Source organism: Oncorhynchus clarkii, chromosome 12 (assembly GCF_045791955.1).
Source record: "Oncorhynchus clarkii lewisi isolate Uvic-CL-2024 chromosome 12, UVic_Ocla_1.0, whole genome shotgun sequence".
NCBI classification, from domain to species: Eukaryota; Metazoa; Chordata; class Actinopteri; order Salmoniformes; family Salmonidae; genus Oncorhynchus; species Oncorhynchus clarkii.
In genome coordinates this window covers 69,781,925-69,794,625 of record NC_092158.1, presented here as the reverse complement: position 1 = coordinate 69,794,625, position 12,701 = coordinate 69,781,925, and the positions used below count along the sequence as shown (strand labels likewise).

Below are 12,701 nucleotides of genomic sequence, written 5' to 3'. Positions count from 1 at the left end.
AATAGCAGGTGAATAGCATGCTATTCTCAAGCTTAAATTCTAGGTCAGAATACATGTAGATAGAAAACTGCACAAAAAGGGAATTAAGCTCCATTAACTCGGGTCTGAATCGGGCCCATGTTTATGTTGGCCTTGCATACCCAGTTAGACACCATTCACTATTCACCAACCCACCATTGATAACTAACCATTGATAACTATTAGACCTGTGATTGATATGTATCAAAGAAAATGAGGGGGCACCCGGATTTGAACCGGGGACCTCTTGATCTGCAGTCAAATGCTCTACCACTGAGCTATACCCCCTGATAGAAAGCCCTGTCACTAGAGGTATTCTAGTCAATGTTCTAAGTGTTTAATAGGTTAGAGCTACTAGAACATTGCTCCACGCCCTGTAACTATAAAGTGTATGTTTTCTTTTATTTGTATTTAACCTTTATTTAACTAGGCAAGTCAGTTAAGAACAAATTCTTATTTACAAGGACAGCCTACCTCGGCCAAACCCTAACCCGGACGACGCTGGGTCACTTGTGCGCCGCCCTACGGGACTACCAATCACGACCGATTGTGAAGCAGTACCTCAGACCACTGTGTGTGTGTGTGTGTGTGTGTGTGTGTGCAGGGTTGGGTAGGTTACTTTCTAAATGTAATCTGTTAGTTACTAGTTACCTTTCCAAAAGGGTCAATTGTACGCCGCCCTACGGGACTCTCAATCACGGCCGGTTGTGATACAGCCTGGAATCGAACCAGGGTCTGTAGTGACGCCTCCAGCACAGAGATGCAGTGCCTTAGAACACTGTGTGTGTGTGTGTGTGTGTGTGTGTGTGTGCAGGGTTGGGTAGGTTACTTTCTAAATGTAATCTGTTAGTTACTAGTTACCTTTCAAAAATTGTAATCAGTAACGTAACTTTTGGATTACCTACATTTTGTAAAGTAATCTGATTACTGTGTGTGTGTGTGTGTGTGTGTGTGTGTGTGTGTGTGTGTGTGTGTGTGTGTGTGTGTGTGTGTGTGTGTGTGTGTGTGTGTGTGTGTGTGTGTGTGTGCAGGGTTGGGTAGGTTACTTTCTAAATGTAATCTGTTAATTACTAGTTACCTGTCCAAAATTGTAATCAGTAACGTAATTTCTGGATTACCCACATTTTGTAATGTAATCTGATTACTTTCAGAAACACACACACACACACACACACACACCGCATCCAGAACACAGAGCCAATATTTACCCAGCCGTCTGCACAACACAGGAGGATCAGATGTACAGACACAGAGGAACAGAAAAATGGAGAGAGAGAGACAGGGTGACAGGGAGAGGGCTACTAAAAAAATAGTGAATGAGGAAGATGGAGAGAGAGAGAGCTGTGTTAAATGAGAGGGAAAGAGTACAGAACTGAGTGGGTGTTTGTAATACAGGAGAGGAGCTGAATATGAGAAATATTTTGGGTTGAAGTGAATGACACTGTTCACCCACGACTGCTTGGCAGCGCATGACTACAACACCATCATCAAGTTTGCTGATGACACATCGGCGGTAGGCCTGATCACCAATGACGATGAGATAGCCTATAGGGAGGAGGTCAGAGACCTGGCAGTGCGGTGCCAGGACAACAACCTCTACCTCATTGTGGGCAAAAAAAAGGCGCTTATCATGGACTACAGGAAACGTAGGGCCGGACACGCCCCCATTCACATCGACGGGGCTGTAGTGGAGCAGGTTGAGAGCTTCAAGTTCCTCTGTGTCCACATCGCTAACGACCTATCATGGTCCAAACACACCAACACAGTCGTAAAGAGGGCACAACAATTCCTCTTCCCCCTCAGGATGCTGAAAATATTTGGCGTGGGCCCTCTGATACTCAAAAAGTTCTAAAGATGCACCATTGAGAGCACCTTGACTGGCTGCATCGCCGCTTGGTTTGGCAACTGCTCGGTATCGGACTGCAAAGCAATACAGAGGGTACATCGCTGGGGCTGAACTCCCTGCCATCCAGGACCTCTATACCAGGCGGTGTCAGAGGAAGGCCCTAAAAATGGTCAAAGACACCAGCCACCCAAGTCATAGACAGTTCTCTCTGCTGTCGCACGGCAAGCGGTACCAGAGCGCTATGTCTGGGACCAAAAGGCTCCTGAGCAACATCTACCCCCAAGCCATGAGACCGATAAATAGTTAACCAAATAGCTACCTGGACTATCTGCGTTGACCATTTTTGCACCAACTCTTTTTGACTTCATGCACACACACTGAACTCTACCCACACACTCACATGTACTTACACTGACAATCTAAAACCCTGCACACACACACACACACACACACACACACACACACACACACACACACACACACACACACACACACACACACACACACACACACACACACACACATACATACACACACACACACACACACACACACACACTCACTCACTCACTCACACACACATAACACGTACACACAGGCACACTGTCACCACACACACACACATTTCCACACTCATCACATATGCTGCTGCTACTATCTATTATCTATCCTGTGGCCTAGTCACTTTACCTCTACAGTATATTTACATATCTTACTCAATTTCCTCATACCCTTGCACATCAACTCGGGTACATAGCCAAGCTATCATTGCTAATTTTGTATTTATTCCTCATGTTTCTATTTTTCTCTTTTATAATTTTGGTTTTGTTGATCGTATTCTGCATTGTTGGGAAGGGCACATAAGTAAGCATTTCACTGTTAGTCTACACCTGTTGTTTACGAAGCATGTGACAATAAACATTCTCTTAGTTTAGATTTGATCTTATTTCGGGATTAGAAAAGTATTTATGAATCATTTAAAAAATGGTTTGGAGAGCCTTTACACACGAAGGAAAGAAAACGGTGGTTTGATTCCTTCAGAAAATTGCCACATTCAGTTCTTAAAACTGAAATTATTGTACGTAGAATTATAATAGGGAGAATAGTGTACAATAGTAGGCTATACCCTCATCTATTGCTGCACTAACCATGGAACTGTGTGATGACACAGCCAACTATTGCACCACACGTCGGGTTCAAACTGTTACGGCTTTAGTCGGCGCTCAGCTCCATAACGATTTAATTAGCTTTAGCTTACTTGTCGTTTAATTAAAATATATTATCAACTGCCACTAACGATCTTCAGCAACAACCGCATGGCCGTGGCGGCGCTTACAGAGGAAGAAAATGTGTATAAATGAAACAATGTAATGAAATGGAACGATAATGTAGGCTGTACCAACTGAATGTGTGTTGTTGAATGTGTGTTGTTAACAGGAATACTGACGGTCAGTACTGATAGTGTGTAATATTTATCATGATAGAAATAGGAGATAGAGAAAGTCGGGGTAGCCTATAATTAAGACATTCGAGAGAGTGCCCATCCCTGCGAGTTTCAATACAATGCTGTACAATTTAAGTTCTGCATAATGGCACAGCATTTCAGAAACGTTACTGTGGGAAAGTTGGTTCAACATTTGTCTCGCGATAATAAGGTCAAATATATCTAAAAGAGGTGTCGTTTATATTTACAATTCCCTTATCCAAACGGATTACTCATTTACCTAGCTCTTATTAACAGCTCTTATCAAGTTGTAAATTACAGTGCATGAAGAACACAGAGCCAATGGTGTTACTGTTATTTCTACCAGGAAAAATACAGTAGATGCTTTTTCCACTTGGAACCGCTAGGTTCCATAGACCTTATTCATTGTTTCCTTCTGCGCAAAGACTGTGGAATTATTAGGGAATTAAGTCATGGTCAGAGTCCGGATATCTATAGACACATTTCCACCACACCTTCATTTATTTCATCTCCACCCAAAACAAATAGCAGGTGAATAGCATGCTATTCTCAAGCTTAAATTCTAGGTCAGAATACATGTAGATAGAAAACTGCACAAAAAGGGAATTAAGCTCCATTAACTCGGGTCTGAATCGGGCCCATGTTTATGTTGGCCTTGCATACCCAGTTAGACACCATTCACTATTCACCAACCCACCATTGATAACTAACCATTGATAACTATTAGACCTGTGATTGATATGTATCAAAGAAAATGAGGGGGCACCCGGATTTGAACCGGGGACCTCTTGATCTGCAGTCAAATGCTCTACCACTGAGCTATACCCCCTGATAGAAAGCCATGTCACTAGAGGTATTCTAGTCAATGTTCTAAGTGTTTAATAGGTTAGAGCTACTAGAACATTGCTCCACGCCCTGTAACTATAAAGTGTATGTTTTCTTTTATTTGTATTTAACCTTTATTTAACTAGGCAAGTCAGTTAAGAACAAATTCTTATTTACAAGGACAGCCTACCTCGGCCAAACCCTAACCCGGACGACGCTGGGTCACTTGTGCGCCGCCCTACGGGACTACCAATCACGACCGATTGTGAAGCAGTACCTCAGACCACTGTGTGTGTGTGTGTGTGTGTGTGTGTGTGTGTGTGTGCAGGGTTGGGTAGGTTACTTTCTAAATGTAATCTGTTAGTTACTAGTTACCTTTCCAAAAGGGTCAATTGTACGCCGCCCTACGGGACTCCCAATCACGGCCGGTTGTGATACAGCCTGGAATCGAACCAGGGTCTGTAGTGACGCCTCCAGCACAGAGATGCAGTGCCTTAGAACACTGTGTGTGTGTGTGTGTGTGTGTGCAGGGTTGGGTAGGTTACTTTCTAAATGTAATCTGTTAGTTACTAGTTACCTTTCAAAAATTGTAATCAGTAACGTAACTTTTGGATTACCTACATTTTGTAAAGTAATCTGATTACTGTGTGTGTGTGTGTGTGTGTGTGTGTGTGTGTGTGTGTGTGTGTGTGTGTGTGTGTGTGTGTGTGTGTGTGTGTGTGTGTGTGTGTGCAGGGTTGGGTAGGTTACTTTCTAAATGTAATCTGTTAGTTACTAGTTACCTGTCCAAAATTGTAATCAGTAACGTAATTTCTGGATTACCCACATTTTGTAATGTAATCTGATTACTTTCAGAAACACACACACACACACACACACACACCGCATCCAGAACACAGAGCCAATATTTACCCAGCCGTCTGCACAACACAGGAGGATCAGATGTACAGACACAGAGGAACAGAAAAATGGAGAGAGAGAGACAGGGTGACAGGGAGAGGGCTACTAAAAAAATAGTGAATGAGGAAGATGGAGAGAGAGAGAGCTGTGTTAAATGAGAGGGAAAGAGTACAGAACTGAGTGGGTGTTTGTAATACAGGAGAGGAGCTGAATATGAGAAATATTTTGGGTTGAAGTGAATGACACTGTTCACCCACGACTGCTTGGCAGCGCATGACTACAACACCATCATCAAGTTTGCTGATGACACATCGGCGGTAGGCCTGATCACCAATGACGATGAGATAGCCTATAGGGAGGAGGTCAGAGACCTGGCAGTGCGGTGCCAGGACAACAACCTCTACCTCATTGTGGGCAAAAAAAAGGCGCTTATCATGGACTACAGGAAACGTAGGGCCGGACACGCCCCCATTCACATCGACGGGGCTGTAGTGGAGCAGGTTGAGAGCTTCAAGTTCCTCTGTGTCCACATCGCTAACGACCTATCATGGTCCAAACACACCAACACAGTCGTAAAGAGGGCACAACAATTCCTCTTCCCCCTCAGGATGCTGAAAATATTTGGCGTGGGCCCTCTGATACTCAAAAAGTTCTAAAGATGCACCATTGAGAGCACCTTGACTGGCTGCATCGCCGCTTGGTATGGCAACTGCTCGGTATCGGACTGCAAAGCAATACAGAGGGTACATCGCTGGGGCTGAACTCCCTGCCATCCAGGACCTCTATACCAGGCGGTGTCAGAGGAAGGCCCTAAAAATGGTCAAAGACACCAGCCACCCAAGTCATAGACAGTTCTCTCTGCTGTCGCACGGCAAGCGGTACCAGAGCGCTATGTCTGGGACCAAAAGGCTCCTGAGCAACATCTACCCCCAAGCCATGAGACCGATAAATAGTTAACCAAATAGCTACCTGGACAATCTGCGTTGACCATTTTTGCACCAACTCTTTTTGACTTCATGCACACACACTGAACTCTACCCACACACTCACATGTACTTACACTGACAATCCAAAACCCTGCACACACACACACACACACACACACACACACACACACACACACACACACACACACACACACACACACACACACACACACACACACACACACATACACACACACACACACACACACACACACACACACTCACTCACTCACACACACATAACACGTACACACAGGCACACTGTCACCACACACACACACATTTCCACACTCATCACATATGCTGCTGCTACTATCTATTATCTATCCTGTGGCCTAGTCACTTTACCTCTACAGTATATTTACATATCTTACTCAATTTCCTCATACCCTTGCACATCAACTCGGGTACATAGCCAAGCTATCATTGCTAATTTTGTATTTATTCCTCATGTTTCTATTTTTTTCTATTATAATTTTGGTTTTGTTGATCGTATTCTGCATTGTTGGGAAGGGCACATAAGTAAGCATTTCACTGTTAGTCTACACCTGTTGTTTACGAAGCATGTGACAATAAACATTCTCTTAGTTTAGATTTGATCTTATTTCGGGATTAGAAAAGTATTTATGAATCATTTAAAAAATGGTTTGGAGAGCCTTTACACACGAAGGAAAGAAAACGGTGGTTTGATTCCTTCAGAAAATTGCCACATTCAGTTCTTAAAACTGAAATTATTGTACGTAGAATTATAATAGGGAGAATAGTGTACAATAGTAGGCTATACCCTCATCTATTGCTGCACTAACCATGGAACTGTGTGATGACACAGCCAACTATTGCACCACACGTCGGGTTCAAACTGTTACGGCTTTAGTCGGCGCTCAGCTCCATAACGATTTAATTAGCTTTAGCTTACTTGTCGTTTAATTAAAATATATTATCAACTGCCACTAACGATCTTCAGCAACAACCGCATGGCCGTGGCGGCGCTTACAGAGGAAGAAAATGTGTATAAATGAAACAATGTAATGAAATGGAACGATAATGTAGGCTGTACCAACTGAATGTGTGTTGTTGAATGTGTGTTGTTAACAGGAATACTGACGGTCAGTACTGATAGTGTGTAATATTTATCATGATAGAAATAGGAGATAGAGAAAGTCGGGGTAGCCTATAATTAAGACATTCGAGAGAGTGCCCATCCCTGCGAGTTTCAATACAATGCTGTACAATTTAAGTTCTGCATAATGGCACAGCATTTCAGAAACGTTACTGTGGGAAAGTTGGTTCAACATTTGTCTCGCGATAATAAGGTCAAATATATCTAAAAGAGGTGTCGTTTATATTTACAATTCCCTTATCCAAACGGATTACTCATTTACCTAGCTCTTATTAACAGCTCTTATCAAGTTGTAAATTACAGTGCATGAAGAACACAGAGCCAATGGTGTTACTGTTATTTCTACCAGGAAAAATACAGTAGATGCTTTTTCCACTTGGAACCGCTAGGTTCCATAGACCTTATTCATTGTTTCCTTCTGCGCAAAGACTGTGGAATTATTAGGGAATTAAGTCATGGTCAGAGTCCGGATATCTATAGACACATTTCCACCACACCTTCATTTATTTCATCTCCACCCAAAACAAATAGCAGGTGAATAGCATGCTATTCTCAAGCTTAAATTCTAGGTCAGAATACATGTAGATAGAAAACTGCACAAAAAGGGAATTAAGCTCCATTAACTCGGGTCTGAATCGGGCCCATGTTTATGTTGGCCTTGCATACCCAGTTAGACACCATTCACTATTCACCAACCCACCATTGATAACTAACCATTGATAACTATTAGACCTGTGATTGATATGTATCAAAGAAAATGAGGGGGCACCCGGATTTGAACCGGGGACCTCTTGATCTGCAGTCAAATGCTCTACCACTGAGCTATACCCCCTGATAGAAAGCCATGTCACTAGAGGTATTCTAGTCAATGTTCTAAGTGTTTAATAGGTTAGAGCTACTAGAACATTGCTCCACGCCCTGTAACTATAAAGTGTATGTTTTCTTTTATTTGTATTTAACCTTTATTTAACTAGGCAAGTCAGTTAAGAACAAATTCTTATTTACAAGGACAGCCTACCTCGGCCAAACCCTAACCCGGACGACGCTGGGTCACTTGTGCGCCGCCCTACGGGACTACCAATCACGACCGATTGTGAAGCAGTACCTCAGACCACTGTGTGTGTGTGTGTGTGTGTGTGTGTGTGCAGGGTTGGGTAGGTTACTTTCTAAATGTAATCTGTTAGTTACTAGTTACCTTTCCAAAAGGGTCAATTGTACGCCGCCCTACGGGACTCCCAATCACGGCCGGTTGTGATACAGCCTGGAATCGAACCAGGGTCTGTAGTGACGCCTCCAGCACAGAGATGCAGTGCCTTAGAACACTGTGTGTGTGTGTGTGTGTGTGTGCAGGGTTGGGTAGGTTACTTTCTAAATGTAATCTGTTAGTTACTAGTTACCTTTCAAAAATTGTAATCAGTAACGTAACTTTTGGATTACCTACATTTTGTAAATTAATCTGATTACTGTGTGTGTGTGTGTGTGTGTGTGTGTGTGTGTGTGTGTGTGTGTGTGTGTGTGTGTGTGTGTGTGTGTGTGTGTGTGTGTGCAGGGTTGGGTAGGTTACTTTCTAAATGTAATCTGTTAGTTACTAGTTACCTGTCCAAAATTGTAATCAGTAACGTAATTTCTGGATTACCCACATTTTGTAATGTAATCTGATTACTTTCAGAAACACACACACACACACACACACACACCGCATCCAGAACACAGAGCCAATATTTACCCAGCCGTCTGCACAACACAGGAGGATCAGATGTACAGACACAGAGGAACAGAAAAATGGAGAGAGAGAGACAGGGTGACAGGGAGAGGGCTACTAAAAAAATAGTGAATGAGGAAGATGGAGAGAGAGAGAGCTGTGTTAAATGAGAGGGAAAGAGTACAGAACTGAGTGGGTGTTTGTAATACAGGAGAGGAGCTGAATATGAGAAATATTTTGGGTTGAAGTGAATGACACTGTTCACCCACGACTGCTTGGCAGCGCATGACTACAACACCATCATCAAGTTTGCTGATGACACATCGGCGGTAGGCCTGATCACCAATGACGATGAGATAGCCTATAGGGAGGAGGTCAGAGACCTGGCAGTGCGGTGCCAGGACAACAACCTCTACCTCATTGTGGGCAAAAAAAAGGCGCTTATCATGGACTACAGGAAACGTAGGGCCGGACACGCCCCCATTCACATCGACGGGGCTGTAGTGGAGCAGGTTGAGAGCTTCAAGTTCCTCTGTGTCCACATCGCTAACGACCTATCATGGTCCAAACACACCAACACAGTCGTAAAGAGGGCACAACAATTCCTCTTCCCCCTCAGGATGCTGAAAATATTTGGCGTGGGCCCTCTGATACTCAAAAAGTTCTAAAGATGCACCATTGAGAGCACCTTGACTGGCTGCATCGCCGCTTGGTATGGCAACTGCTCGGTATCGGACTGCAAAGCAATACAGAGGGTACATCGCTGGGGCTGAACTCCCTGCCATCCAGGACCTCTATACCAGGCGGTGTCAGAGGAAGGCCCTAAAAATGGTCAAAGACACCAGCCACCCAAGTCATAGACAGTTCTCTCTGCTGTCGCACGGCAAGCGGTACCAGAGCGCTATGTCTGGGACCAAAAGGCTCCTGAGCAACATCTACCCCCAAGCCATGAGACCGATAAATAGTTAACCAAATAGCTACCTGGACAATCTGCGTTGACCATTTTTGCACCAACTCTTTTTGACTTCATGCACACACACTGAACTCTACCCACACACTCACATGTACTTACACTGACAATCCAAAACCCTGCACACACACACACACACACACACACACACACACACACACACACACACACACACACACACACACACACACACACACACACACACACACACACACACACACACACACACACACACATACACACACACACACACACACACACACACTCACTCACTCACACACACATAACACGTACACACAGGCACACTGTCACCACACACACACACATACATACACACACACACACACACACACACACACACTCACACACACACACACACATAACACGTACACACAGGCACACTGTCACCACACACACACACATTTCCACACTCATCACATATGCTGCTGCTACTATCTATTATCTATCCTGTGGCCTAGTCACTTTACCTCTACAGTATATTTACATATCTTACTCAATTTCCTCATACCCTTGCACATCAACTCGGGTACATAGCCAAGCTATCATTGCTAATTTTGTATTTATTCCTCATGTTTCTATTTTTTTCTATTATAATTTTGGTTTTGTTGATCGTATTCTGCATTGTTGGGAAGGGCACATAAGTAAGCATTTCACTGTTAGTCTACACCTGTTGTTTACGAAGCATGTGACAATAAACATTCTCTTAGTTTAGATTTGATCTTATTTCGGGATTAGAAAAGTATTTATGAATCATTTAAAAAATGGTTTGGAGAGCCTTTACACACGAAGGAAAGAAAACGGTGGTTTGATTCCTTCAGAAAATTGGCACATTCAGTTCTTAAAACTGAAATTATTGTACGTAGAATTATAATAGGGAGAATAGTGTACAATAGTAGGCTATACCCTCATCTATTGCTGCACTAACCATGGAACTGTGTGATGACACAGCCAACTATTGCACCACACGTCGGGTTCAAACTGTTACGGCTTTAGTCGGCGCTCAGCTCCATAACGATTTAATTAGCTTTAGCTTACTTGTCGTTTAATTAAAATATATTATCAACTGCCACTAACGATCTTCAGCAACAACCGCATGGCCGTGGCGGCGCTTACAGAGGAAGAAAATGTGTATAAATGAAACAATGTAATGAAATGGAACGATAATGTAGGCTGTACCAACTGAATGTGTGTTGTTGAATGTGTGTTGTTAACAGGAATACTGACGGTCAGTACTGATAGTGTGTAATATTTATCATGATAGAAATAGGAGATAGAGAAAGTCGGGGTAGCCTATAATTAAGACATTTGAGAGAGTGCCCATCCCTGCGAGTTTCAATACAATGCTGTACAATTTAAGTTCTGCATAATGGCACAGCATTTCAGAAACGTTACTGTGGGAAAGTTGGTTCAACATTTGTCTCGCGATAATAAGGTCAAATATATCTACAATATTTACAATTCCCTTATCCAAACGGATTACTCATTTACCTAGCTCTTATTAACAGCTCTTATCAAGTTGTAAATTACAGTGCATGAAGAACACAGAGCCAATGGTGTTACTGTTATTTCTACCAGGAAAAATACAGTAGATGCTTTTTCCACTTGGAACCGCTAGGTTCCATAGACCTTATTCATTGTTTCCTTCTGCGCAAAGACTGTGGAATTATTAGGGAATTAAGTCATGGTCAGAGTCCGGATATCTATAGACACATTTCCACCACACCTTCATTTATTTCATCTCCACCCAAAACAAATAGCAGGTGAATAGCATGCTATTCTCAAGCTTAAATTCTAGGTCAGAATACATGTAGATAGAAAACTGCACAAAAAGGGAATTAAGCTCCATTAACTCGGGTCTGAATCGGGCCCATGTTTATGTTGGCCTTGCATACCCAGTTAGACACCATTCACTATTCACCAACCCACCATTGATAACTAACCATTGATAACTATTAGACCTGTGATTGATATGTATCAAAGAAAATGAGGGGGCACCCGGATTTGAACCGGGGACCTCTTGATCTGCAGTCAAATGCTCTACCACTGAGCTATACCCCCTGATAGAAAGCCCTGTCACTAGAGGTATTCTAGTCAATGTTCTAAGTGTTTAATAGGTTAGAGCTACTAGAACATTGCTCCACGCCCTGTAACTATAAAGTGTATGTTTTCTTTTATTTGTAATTAACCTTTATTTAACTAGGCAAGTCAGTTAAGAACAAATTCTTATTTACAAGGACAGCCTACCTCGGCCAAACCCTAACCCGGACGACGCTGGGTCACTTGTGCGCCGCCCTACGGGACTACCAATCACGACCGATTGTGAAGCAGTACCTCAGACCACTGTGTGTGTGTGTGTGTGTGTGTGTGTGTGCAGGGTTGGGTAGGTTACTTTCTAAATGTAATCTGTTAGTTACTAGTTACCTTTCCAAAAGGGTCAATTGTACGCCGCCCTACGGGACTCCCAATCACGGCCGGTTGTGATACAGCCTGGAATCGAACCAGGGTCTGTAGTGACGCCTCCAGCACAGAGATGCAGTGCCTTAGAACACTGTGTGTGTGTGTGTGTGTGTGTGTGTGTGTGTGTGTGTGTGTGTGTGTGCAGGGTTGGGTAGGTTACTTTCTAAATGTAATCTGTTAGTTACTAGTTACCTTTCAAAAATTGTAATCAGTAACGTAACTTTTGGATTACCTACATTTTGTAAAGTAATCTGATTACTGCGTGTGTGTGTGTGTGTGTGTGTGTGTGTGTGTGTGTGTGTGTGTGTGTGTGCAGGGTTGGGTAGGTTACTTTCTAAATGTAATCTGTTAGTTACTAGTTACCTGTCCAAAATTGTAATCAGTAACGTAA

General features: G+C 43.0%; 4 non-coding genes across 4 annotated transcripts; all 4 read right to left on the bottom strand.

Moving 5' to 3' along the window:
• Nucleotides 1–234: 234 nt before the first annotated feature.
• On the bottom strand, nucleotides 235–306 carry trnac-gca (transfer RNA cysteine (anticodon GCA)). Its single transcript has one exon. It is a non-coding gene; the product is annotated as a tRNA-Cys (tRNA).
• A 3,780-nt stretch (nucleotides 307–4,086) lies between these two features.
• On the bottom strand, nucleotides 4,087–4,158 carry trnac-gca (transfer RNA cysteine (anticodon GCA)). Its single transcript has one exon. It is a non-coding gene; the product is annotated as a tRNA-Cys (tRNA).
• A 3,762-nt stretch (nucleotides 4,159–7,920) lies between these two features.
• On the bottom strand, nucleotides 7,921–7,992 carry trnac-gca (transfer RNA cysteine (anticodon GCA)). The gene has a single exon. It is a non-coding gene; the product is annotated as a tRNA-Cys (tRNA).
• A 3,847-nt stretch (nucleotides 7,993–11,839) lies between these two features.
• Nucleotides 11,840–11,911, bottom strand: trnac-gca (transfer RNA cysteine (anticodon GCA)). The gene has a single exon. It is a non-coding gene; the product is annotated as a tRNA-Cys (tRNA).
• Nucleotides 11,912–12,701: the final 790 nt, after the last annotated feature.